Source organism: Doryrhamphus excisus, chromosome 21 (assembly GCF_030265055.1).
Source record: "Doryrhamphus excisus isolate RoL2022-K1 chromosome 21, RoL_Dexc_1.0, whole genome shotgun sequence".
Classification (NCBI taxonomy): Eukaryota; Metazoa; Chordata; class Actinopteri; order Syngnathiformes; family Syngnathidae; genus Doryrhamphus; species Doryrhamphus excisus.
The window spans coordinates 13,918,368-13,930,794 of NC_080486.1; the positions used below are offsets into that span (position 1 = coordinate 13,918,368).

Genomic DNA, 12,427 nt, shown 5'->3' on the forward strand with positions numbered 1-12,427 from the left:
GCGTGTCTAGGTTGAACTAGAAAGGTGCGCCGAGGAAGCGGGACGGCCTTTTATCACGTGGAATCAAAGCCCGCCAAAGTATTTGTCCTTTTGGGGAAGCGTACTCGTATGAATATGCTAAATAAAAGAGCCGACGTCCCGCTGCTGCGCCCGAGCGGCTGATGGCAGACTTTGGAGTTTGATTTGCTTCCTGGGTGACATGTTTGCATATCGGCGCCCATGCGTCCGGCACGCCCCGCTAACGTGCCGCACCGACATTTAAACAACCCTGACATGATGCTCGCTAGTATTTCATATTGGGTGTAATTATGTTCTGCTAGCGGTCCGGCCTGGCTTGTGGGGGCGTGCTCGGCTACACAAACATGGCGGCGTACAGGAGAGGATGTTTACAGCGCTTTTGGAGGAGGAAAAACTTGCCCAACGTGGACTCGGGCGTGAAGACGTGCTAAACACAGGACGGTCAGTGTAAATGACTGCAGTTGTTTATCCTTCAATTATTGTTAGAAATGGGCTTCTTAATGAGCATGAAGGGCTTTTATAGCTTGGTTTCATGTACGCGTGGCTGCACGTTGAGGTTGAATGTTGACCGCTGCGCCCGCTGCGCCCGCCCAGTCGACATATGGCTGTGAAAAGATGCTTACGTAACATCACAGTGCTTAGCAGCCTTAGCAGCCTTTGCAGCCTAGTCGCTACGGTGGATGAGTGTTTACAAGACCTAATGGTTGTTGGCTTGTTTTTGGGCGGAATAGCATCCCTTTTCTAAATGAATTCGTTACATATTTTCAAGCCAAATGCATCGCATTCATCAGTGAAAAAATCACGTTAAAGAACAAAACCCGAGGTGGGCGTCCATGTCTTTACACTAGCTTCATCCACTCATGTCTGAAACCTCCCGCTTTTGGAAAAGAAACCACGAAGCCAGAAAGGCACCATGAACATCCAGCAGCAACACAAACATTTGCAATGGCGACTATTTTGATGAGAAATATACTGAAGCAAGTCCACCATCTATCTCTACAAGCTTTCGCTGAGTGGCATTACGTCACGTTTATGTTCTAAGACAGGGGTGGGCAAACTTTTGGACTCGGGGGCCGCATTGATTTAAGAAAATTGACGGGGGGGGGGGGATCAGACTATATATATTTTAAGTGTCATGGAGTCTGCTATATATATACTTTGAGATCATTTATTTGATGTAAAGTGCCTTATAATTTAAATTTTAATAATTATTTGGTTAATAATAATAATGATAATTATTATTCTAATTGTTATTATTATTGTTATTATGATTATTATTATGTGCGTGTGTCCCTTTTTTCAGGATCAAATAACGAAAATTGATAAGTCAGCTACTTCAAGCATGAAAAGGTTGGCTCAGGCCGTGATGCCAGGTTGTATGTTGAGTTTAAATGAAATAAGAAAGAACGGGCGGGCCGTATTCAAACACTTGGCGGGCCGGATGTGGCCCCCGGGCCGTAGTTTGCCCACCCCTGTTCTAAGACGACCAGCAAAAATCAACAAGTAATTCCTACCCACCAACCTTCATATGACCTTGACATTGATGTCGTCCCTCGATTTCACATCAACATTTGCAATAAAAGTGCATGTGGTAATGAGCTCCAGAACACACCCCTTCTCTCTTCAACTGCCATTGTTCACTCATGACCCCATTAAGTACCCCTCAAACACGTATTAAATACATTTTTCACTTTTGCGTCTCACAGCAGCCATGGTGTGTTCAAGGACCTTCTCTTCCCAGGCTTGGGAAGCCTGGCTATGGAATAAATACCTTCACCACGTATTTGGAATAGCGTTCCCACTGACGGAGTGAATGACATGTCTTTTCCGAATGGACGCCATCTTTAGTGTGGACACAACGTCTCGATGGATGACGCCAGCAGCATCCGCCCGCCCGCCCGCCCCAGCGTTGTTAGCCTCAAAGGCCTCATGCAAGCGAGTCCCACGCGCCTAATGGTGTTGTGATCATAAATATCAGCGCCGCAAAGGTTACGCTTTGACGCCACGGCAACGCCGCTGACTGATGCTGCACGCCGGCTGTTGCGCGGCCGCGTTGATGGAGGAGGCTTAGCGCTAAATAACAAGTAGGCTACGCGGGTGAAATATCGGCTCTTGCTTAAAGGTTACCGCCATATAACTTGCGCTTTCCCGCAGCCGCGGCCGCACTACGCCGCAACAAATATTTGACTCATGGCCGACTCGTGATCACATGATAATATCTATCGAGCGCTATCGATTTGCTATTAGAAGCATAGCTTAACCCTGACTGATCGCTGCGGACCTGTCAAGTCCAAGGCCATAAAGACATCATTGACAAGCCCCGATAGCCCTCCTTAACATGCCCCCGAGGCCTCGTTCGATGGCCGATCGATACGTGACCTCCGCCGCCATTAGCTAGCGGCTGGAGCGCTGAAAAGGCCATTTGGAACATTGATGGAGCGTGTCCGTCTGGGAGCCTTAACCTTGAACTAAATGGCCTTCGCACACGTGAATGATTGCTTGTGATGGGCGTCGGCTTATCAATAATTCTGCTTCCGTTGCTCATGAAGCCGCTTGGGCTGAGCAGGAAGTCGTCAGCGTGAAGACCGCACACGCTACGCCTCGCTGAAGGGACAATCTCATGTAATTGCATCTTCCGTCTAACGAGATGGCGCAGGTGTCTAGTGAGCATACGTGTAATTATTGGCGGCGCTTGGAATCCGTGGCCAAATATGCACGTATGCAGCGGAGGAAGGGGCCCATTAGGGACGACCTGGGGGGACGGAGGATCTCTCAACCGGTGACCTTTATGATGAGGCGGGCCGGCGGGTCATTGAGAGTGACACGTACGTATTAGCCTGATTAGGGCGGCGGTCTGGGCCCGGTCTGCAGGTGTCCAGCAGCGTGACACCGGCCTCGTGAGGCAGCCGGGTGACCTTTTTACTTGGAAGACAAAATGGCTTCACGAAGCCGGCGAGCAAAAAAAAAAACGGACCACGTTGGGAAGCTCGCTTTTCTTTACTATAAAAGTGTGACGTCGTCCGCGTGCAAAACCTATTTTGGATGAAAATACTGCATATATTTAATAACTACTTCTTAAGTTTTCTTGTTTTTATATAAACTTTGGCTTGAAGTTTGAATCATAAGATACATTTGCCAGCATGAAAAACCCAAAAGGCGTTATTGATGCGCTGTTTACAAAATATGAAACAATTTATGTTTATGCCACACACATAATATGGCCCAAATATTGGAACTTTGGGAATCCAATCATGATCGTTAGCTTCCATGTTCATTAGCTTCTGAACGCCTCGTGTCATGCAAGACTCTGGGACCAAATGACTCCATGTATTGATGTGCAAAAATCATGTGGTGTCCAATCATCACGCCTGTTATCACTGACTTTAATGAAGGTTTTATTTGCCATGAATTTTCTATTTCTGACAGTGATTGAAAAGATACAGTTTGGAATGAACCTCCATTTTTCATTTTTAGAATGTGTTGTTCGTTTAAAAATCTGAATATGTAAAACTAATAAAGGTTGTTTGTAGTTCATGTTATGGTCCACACTTTACAGCGTTCAGGGTTACGTTTCTTGGTTGGAGTTAGAAAGCACCAAGCGCCCTAGGACCAGAATGGCCGCCTGCACAAGTCATTTTCTTGTTTGTAAAAACAAAAGCCCTTTAAGTTTTAGGAGCGATGGACCCTCCAAAGACAAACACCCCGCAAGTTGCACCGTTTGGAGTTCTACCAAAAGTCTCCAAATACGCCTACAAAGTCTAAAGCAGGGGTGGGCAAACTTTTTGACTCGCGGGCCGCATTGATTTAACAAAATTGATGAGGGGGCCGCATTACATATTTTGTATTATTATTATATATTTGTAATTATTGTAGGTCGGCACGGTGGTCTAGGGGTTAGCGCGCAGACCTCACAGCTAGGAGACCAGGGTTCAATCCCACCCTCGGGCATCTCTGTGTGGAGTTTGCATGTTCTCCCCGTGCATGCGTGGGTTTTCTCCGGGTACTCCGGTTTCCTCCCACATTCCAAAAACATGCTAGGTTAATTGGCTAATTCCAAATTGTCCATAGGTATGAATGTGAGTGTGAATGGTTGTTGGTCTATATGTGCCCTGTGATTGGCTGGCGGCCTTACGCCCGAAGACAGCTGGGATAGGCTCCAGCACCCCCCGCGACCCTCGTGAGGAAAAGCGGTAGAAAATGAATGAATGAATGAATGTAATTATTGTATCCGTAAAAGTGTTGTGCAATCTGAAATATGTGCTTGTGTCCCTTTTTTTTTTCAGGAGCACTTTGTAAACAATAGACCATCAAATACACATCAAATAACCAAATTGATAAAACACCTACTTAAACCATCAAAAGGTTGTACCATGATGCCAGGTTGTATGTTAAGTTTCAATGAAATCATTTCGAAAGACCGGACGGGCCGGATGTGGCCCCCGGGCCGCAGTTTGCCCACCCCTGGTCTAAAGCAAAGTGGATGTTCCGACCATCAGCATCTTAAGGATTACCTAAAAAAAGACAGCGACGCCAAGAATGTATTTTTCTGGTCTGTCTGTCAGGACAATGTGCTTGGACAGGTGACGCGGGTGAGTAATCCATTAGAAGGATACCAAATCCCTTCCCGAGCAGAGCACAGTGTGAGCGCGCCCGGCCAGACCTCCACGAGCTCCCCGAGCCAGGACCCTGTCAGGCCAGGAGGCTGAGTGATGGAGGGCTCTCACCACGGTGCACCGGACCCCGGCGCTCACGCCCACGCACAGCCGCAGATGTACTCCTAGTAATACTAGCGTGCGTGCAAGGATGCTCGGCGAGCGCCAACATATAGGCTCCATACGGATAAAGACGTTCCCGCTAGTCTCCTCTCTATTTGTCTCACGGGCTTTGGGATATTTCCATTATTGCAGGAAAATGCGCTGGAATCCCTCATCCTTGTCAGCCAATGGCAAGCGGTCCCAGAGGACATCAGGCTTTAACTCGGAGGGACATTAATGAAAAGGCAACCTGCAAAAATATCACCAGTGCACCGGATAATGGCCGAGAGACGTTTCCTTCATACATCACTGCCAGTGACATTCACAGTCTTCCGCAATGACGGGAAATCTGCAACATTACGGCAGGCAAACAATGGCCAACATTTAAACACGACAACGCCAGCCCAACTGTCTTATTGCTCTCCGACTCCTCCGTATGATTTATCTCCAAATAATATCCAGATACCAGATTTATACATTTACTACAGAAGGCAACCATCTCCATTTCAGGTCCATGGACCTTCTTGGCTGGACTTGGGAGGCGTCCCGGTGCAGACCTGGGACGACTCGGACCCGCATAAGCCAAGGAACCAAACCAAAAACCAAGGATGTGTATGGAAATACATATGTAAGTATGTATAAAATACATAATACGGTTATGTATACTTTAGTAGATACATCCCATTTCAGCTGATGTTTGAAACGTTTGTCATTAACGGAGCCGCGTGTGAATTGTCAATCATGTTTTCATTCTTATAGTACAGTAAACCTCGGATATATCGGACTCGGATATATCGGAAATTCGCTCACAACGGACAGATAAAAAAGAACCGATTTTTCTGTAATGCATTTGCATAATGAATGCATATTCATTATGCATAAAAATGCATAAAAATTCATTGCATATATCGGATTTTTTATAACGGATTTCGCCGATTTCGGACAAAATCTCCAGTCCCGTTCCGATGCATTTCCATGAAATTTCCCTGGCATATATCGGATGGCCGCATCGTGGCGCTCTGATTCGCCGAATCGTGACAGGCCGCTATACGACGTCATTTGCAGCGTTTGCAGCGTTGCCTGCGCGTCCAGGTACATTGGAAACATAGTCAAGGAAGTGCCTTTTTATAACGGATAAAATCCGATTTACGCATATACCGGATATAAATCCCATATATGCGTAAAACGGACATTTTCCGGTATACGCATATAACGGATTTCGCTTATATCGGACAAAACCAGTGGGAACAATTGAATCCGATATATCCGAGGTTTACTGTACTTCCTTTTCATTTCAAGGTTTTATTTTTATTGTATTTAAAATTAGCATTTTCACATAGTTTATATGCTTTATCTGCTGTTTACTACCTTGGCTATATTAGTCCCTTTTCTATGTCAATATAATATAATATATCAAATAAATATAACGTAAATGATTACATTGTTTAGCAGAGCCATCAGGTACATTCGGTATCGGCATGGGATCGGTAGAGCCAATCCCGGCCTGACTCAGTCCTGGATGGGCTACGGTCCAGGACTCGTTGGGATTTTTCTCTATTAAAGAACAAATTATGTAAATGATAAGCATAAAGTGGTGGGTTTGCCCTTCAAGTTCAGAGCAAAAATCGAGCAAAAACTTTGTAGGTTGGCGAATGCCGAGTGTCAAATATGCATGGATCCACTGGAGATGTTTCACGTGAATATTATTGATAGTGTAGTGTAGCTCCAGTAGGCTTAGGCTGGTATTTCCATTACACTAGCGCTCTTCTCTTTGTCCCTTTCTATTTTGAAGCATGTCATCATGCAGTATTGCAGTACTGCAGTATTTGTACAGCTGCATAAGTTAAGCAGGCCATCAAAAGACCATTACCAGTAATTGGAAGTCTCTGCGGCTGGCTGCCCTCTAGGTGTTGATGCCTGTCACAATGAGTTACGTAAAGGACATGACGACAGTCGGTGACGGCGCTCATGTGTGCGTGTGAGGGAAAGGTGAGTGCGGAGGGTCGCTTGGACAGTTCGCGACCCAGCGGGGACGTTGGCGCTCCGGCTGGGTAGGTAATGATATCAGATGCTGCACTACACAACAACAGGTGCCTTGGCAGCGTCACCTTCTACCTCCTGGCTGCGTCAATGACATCAGCGCCGACCTGCCGGTTAATTATAGCTCCTCCATCCTTCTCTCTTGGCTGCTCAACCGGGAGAGGATCAGAGACTACAGCGACTACTATGAAGGATGCCTTGGTCAACGCCGTTTCACGTTGGCGGGATTTGAACCACTTGACTCAAACGGCTACAGGTACGGCTGACACCTTCCGTAATTGTTTGGATCAACACATTTGGCGACACTTCTAATATGTTTAAAGTGTGTGACGCAAGTTGTCAATCTGAATCTAATCAAACATAGAAGTCACTCGTATTGCAAATGCTGATCTGAAATCGGAGGACAACATCAAAATGTCAAAAATAGACATTGTTATGGGTGTCTCTATTTGCTGATTTTCCCCGGGAGACGGGGGCCCCAGTCCGTGATTCAATCATATTTAGGGTGGGCCGCCATCTGCCTCAACCGAGGCAGAAGGAAATGACCACCACGTGAACACCCCGCCCCTTGCCCTGATGGATCGATAACTGGCTGGCAGCAGACGCCAGCCTGCGTACTGTACATAAAGTACACGGTACATAAAGTACACGGTACATATTGAAGGATGACAAAGCCCGACTTGAAGTAATACTAACGATGTTTGAGATGACTAATTGATCCCCATCCTCGTCCCTCGCATGCTCCAGAAGCCTTGTGACTAATTCACTGGAAGGTCTGAGCTCCAGGGTGGAGATTGGGAGCAGATTTAGGCGCAGCATTTGGATGACCATATGGAACTCTTTGTGGCGCCAAGAGACCATGCGGCTCGGAAACCCGATCAGCGTCTCCCCGGTGACAGCTGGAGCCTATGCACCATCAGAACGTTTGTAGACTTCTAATTTGTCATAACCGCCTCCTGCGGCAAAGAAATATGCTGCAATTATTAGGTAAACAAAGTTCTGGGACACTGGAAGACAGGAGCTCGGGACGTAAACCCTCCCCGACCTCGGCCGCCGACGGACTGATGGTCTGACCGAGGTTGCCATCGGGGACGCTCTTCCTAAATGCTCCAGAAACCAAGCAAAGGCATGTTTCCAGCCTGTTCCGGAAGTATGAAATGGGGCATTCTCGCCGGACTCCCCGCAGAAAGGAGTGTTTGTGCGTCTGCAGCGAGCGACTGTCAGCCGAGCTCAAAGACTCCCTGAAGTCCCCGAAGAGCGCTGTTGGTTCGAGTAGCTTGTCTGTAAATATATGCTATTAATATTTCATTCCACTGTTTTTCTCCTGGCAGCTTAGGCTCAGTGCATCGTGTCGTTTGTGCCCCTTTGTCGGAACGGACCATGTACTTCATGCTCATCAAGCCGGCATCGGCCATCTCCAGCGTGTAAAGTGTTTTCTGCCTGAAGGCACAATTCTCCTGTCATTGTTGTACACGCAGGCCCTTGTTTTGCCGCCAGAGCTTTGGCATTGTGAGCGCAAAACAAAGGTCTCTCCATCTCTACGCCTCCGAAGCGTTCCGACTCAGCCAGAGTGCTTAAATCCTGATTGTTTGGTGAACAAATTAACGACTCTTTAACACAGGCCGCCAGTAAGAGGGGAGTAATTGCTTGAATGGAACCGGCGTATCAGCGGGTCAAATAGGTCTTCTGGGCCGACGGCGGCGGCCGTAAACCAAGAGTGGAAGTCTCATTCCACTTAGAAGAGCTCTGGGAAAGGCTTGTAGCCGGGTATTTTCTAGGGGGAAATAGCCTGAGTGTTTTGCTTGCACAGTGCTAATGTTCTCTAATGCTGATGGTTGACTCTCAGCGGGCGGCCTGGCAATTCTCAGGTGGGCCCTCCCGGAGCAGCAGCTGCATTAAGTGGATGGGAGATTCTGAAAAAGCACCGCCGCATACAGACCGCCGGCGATGGCGTGACGCTGCTCGGCCGCCGAGTGTTTTTAGCGGGCGGCTGCAGAATGTGAGCAAGCAGAATGGGGCTATCCGAGGCCGGTATTGGATCCTGTTTATCGGCCTCAAGCTGGCACCTCTGGGAGAAGAGCAGACGGAGACGTGTACAAGCGGGCATCTGGGACGGGCTAACACAACATGGGAATAATAACGGCTGGCCGCCAAGCGCTCCTTAAAGACTCGGCAAACACGCTTCTTTTCAAGTACAAGTACAGCTAGTTTTCTAGCAGGAACTGCCAACAATCGTCCGCACGCCGTTTCCTGTCAAGAAAATTGTTCCATGCAGGCAGCCAGGCACAAAAGTTGGGGCCAGATCAGACGGCTCGGAGAAGAAAAAAGCTAGCTTTAGAAATGCTTCAAGCTGGACTGTAACTTAGATATGTAGTTAAGGGAGCGAGAAGGGGGGGGGGCGAGAGAGAAGGCTATGGATTTTAATCCGCCAGTCGATAAAGGTCAGTGCTCCAAAAGGCTTTATTCCTCTGCTCTACATCAAAGTGTAAATCCGCTGATTGCGGGCCGTGAATGGGCAGACAACAAGGCTCCATTTGTGGTCCGTTTCTATGGCGCAGTGTGTGGAAGACCCCGCGTGCGTGCGCCCATAATACAGGGAGTTTCTATCCGGGGCCCCCCGGATCAATGGGCCGCGTGACCTTTGCATTGTGCTGCCAGCTTGGCCCGTGATGTCATGCCATCTATCCACGGCTCCACTTAAAAGCTTGAAAGGGAATCAAGGCAAAGTCCCACACCTTCCACCCGCTGGGCCACAGAAAAGATGCGTGAAAGGCGTCATCTGAAAATGTATCCACCTGAAAGCGGATTCATCCCCGGCTAAACGCACCTTGGCCCACTGCGCCAAAGCGTGCCGGCGCCCGAACGCCGCCGCCGCGTATTGCCGATTCGACATCGGGGGCCGTGTTGGCGGACGTTAAGCGGCCGTGTCGGCTGATTCAGACGAGCCCTATCGCTTCTGGAGCGTCGTTGGCCATTCAACTGCGCCTATTGAAATCAAACGTGGTGTGCTGGAGACTCCGGGCCCGGAGAAAAGAGGAGCCCTCTCATTGTTCCGCAGTGAAAGGTGGTATTTATAGCCAGGAGAGACCATGGCAGCTGGTAGGTTCTTCCCTCTATAGAAGATAGAGGACTTTCACAGACCAGTGGAGTGGCTTTCAATGGAAATCTAAAGGGGTGGGCGGGAACCGTTTGTTTTGCCATGTTTGTGTTTGCTGTCAACACGTCCGACCGTGTCGTGGGGCGGGCCCTTTTGCCGCAGTCAACGCGGCTAACCCCCTCCACGAGCCTTAACACACCGCGTCCTCCCCCCATCAACCCGACCCAAACGCCGACGCCGCTGCGGGGAAGGACGGGTCGCCCTAAAAGAGGGCCATCTTTGTGGCGGCGACAGATGTTGTAATTGCCAACTGATGGATCGCTTGTCCGAGACATCATTAGGGTTGGGTTGGCCCCCGACCCGCTGGAGGGGGGTGGGGGGGGGGAGAAGGGGTTAAAAGAGTCTGGGCCAAGATGGAGGGGTCGTAGACGGGAATGGATGGGAGACGGGGTCGCTTACATCAGCCTTTTGACTGCGGCCTTGGAGGTTAATAATGGGATTGGCCACGCGTCGGAGGAGACACCGTCGGGGATAAAAGAAGCCGGCCTCGGTGTGATGCTATGAAAAGTCCCCGAAGAAAGAAAACCAACCTCCCGATGACGCCCGCTGACATTGCTGATGAATGGCGTACACATGCACATGCTCCCACAGCCGATCCCACGGCGAGCAACGCCGTTACCGACCCCATCGACGACTCTGATCAACGTTACAACGCCGTTACCCAAACGCTATGCTGACCTTAGCAGCGGAGCATCTACAGCGGAGATCGGAGACAACATACCCAGGAAGTAGACCGTCTCTGCATCCTGTCCACACACTTCCTCGTTCTCCACCAATCACAGGTGGGGGGGGGGGGGCATGTACGCACAAAACCTGCATAGGGTTACTGCTGCTATTTGAAGGTTTGTTTTTTTAATAAAAGTAACAATAACGACTTTCCCTGCTAACAAATGACAATTAGAGTAATTAGAAGTCATTTCATCGTTAATTCCTAGTTCAGTAATTGATCGTGGCTCCGCTTTTAGGGATCCAATCAGGATCCCCTCAAGGAAAGTCGCTGGCGGAAGCGTAAGACACATTTGTTTCCACATGCCGTCGGATTGTGTTAGGACCCGCCCCCCAAGCGCACAGCAAAAGCTCCCCGGAGGTCAATTAGGCCAGAGTCGAAGCTCCCCAACAAAGGGTGCTAGAGGCCCAGCGCAGCCAAGGGAAGCGCGTAATTAACAGTTATAAAGTACTTTACTCTGTTAATTAAATTAGTTAATCCTTTTATCAGTAATGCTTTGTTGGTGGGGGGAGGGAAGGGGAGAGGGGGAGGGGGGGGTCTCAAACATGGCCGCTCCCGCTCTCCCGCCTGCGTGAAGGGCGACTGGCCGCTAATGGAGACGTCGGCGTCCTAATGTGTCGTAGCCAAACGCCATAACGACATCAGCAAACGTGGCGTGTCGTTTTGCTCGTTAACCCGGAAACGCCGCGGCCATTTCAGCATTCCCGACCGCCGCGCTCTTTTACTTTTGATTGGCCAGCCACTCGACAAGAAAACAGACATGTAGAAATCAAAGGCGTCGCAGCATTTGATACGGCTTCTGCTTCCTCATCAAACGGCCATGTTTGAAGTCAAACGACCGTTTTCATGTGCTGCCAAGACTCCTTCTTTTGTCCCGTCTGAGACGCCACCCCCTCTTTGCCCGAACCCTTATATCTGTCTCGCACTCCAGACATTATTCAAATGAGCTCGGCTCGCCGTCACATGTATTTTACAGCGCTACTTGAAGTCTTAACAATAACACGCGTGTAATCCCATGTGAAGTCGCCTCACACGGCGGCGCCGCACCTTTGAACATCAAATCTGTTTCTCCCCCAAAAAGTGTCAATAAGCACCTTCGCGGCCTCCTGGCGGGCAGGGGGAGGGGCTTGATGGTCACCCTTTGGCCCTCGTCTCCGTCCTTCAAGGTGGAAACAAAGCCGTTAAGCGTCGTGGAAAAAAGGCGAGCAGACGGTCCTGCTGGTTCCGACAAGCCTTACAGCAGCGGCGGATGAACATGGCGGCTCCGTGATGAATATGGCCGCTGATCTAAACGTTCTGGCGCGCCGTTTGTTGCCACATTTTTCACTACAAGCATCGCTCTGGTTTCTCGCTTTGTCAAGACGCTCGGCATCGAGGCGAGCGTGATTGATCCGAGGCGTTTTGCGGCCCGGCGGGTCCGCGCCAAAAGAAAGAAAGAGTTTGCAATCAAACACACGCTTCGCCTGATTGTTTACTCGCGTGACGAAAGCCCGCCTCTGATTGCAATCACTCCCGAGCGTCGCAGCCTCGTTAGGCCTCGCCGGCTGGGAGTGGCGCTGATGCCGACGTGGAAGTGAGCGCTTGTTGCTCGCCGAACGCGGATGGGAATTAGCCCTGCTTAATTAAACGCCATCCTCCGTCACCGTGGCAACAAAGACAATGACAAATCTACTTCATTGTGGAAAAATAGACGGACGATGACAACGAGGGATCCACGCCATTCCATTGTGA

At 49.3% G+C, this 12,427-nt stretch overlaps 1 protein-coding gene across 5 annotated transcripts in view; it reads right to left on the reverse strand.

Moving 5' to 3' along the window:
- The window catches only part of LOC131109074 (uncharacterized), a 128,752-nt gene that overhangs the window by 13,866 nt on the left and 102,459 nt on the right, over positions 1-12,427 (reverse strand). The window lies entirely within an intron of this gene.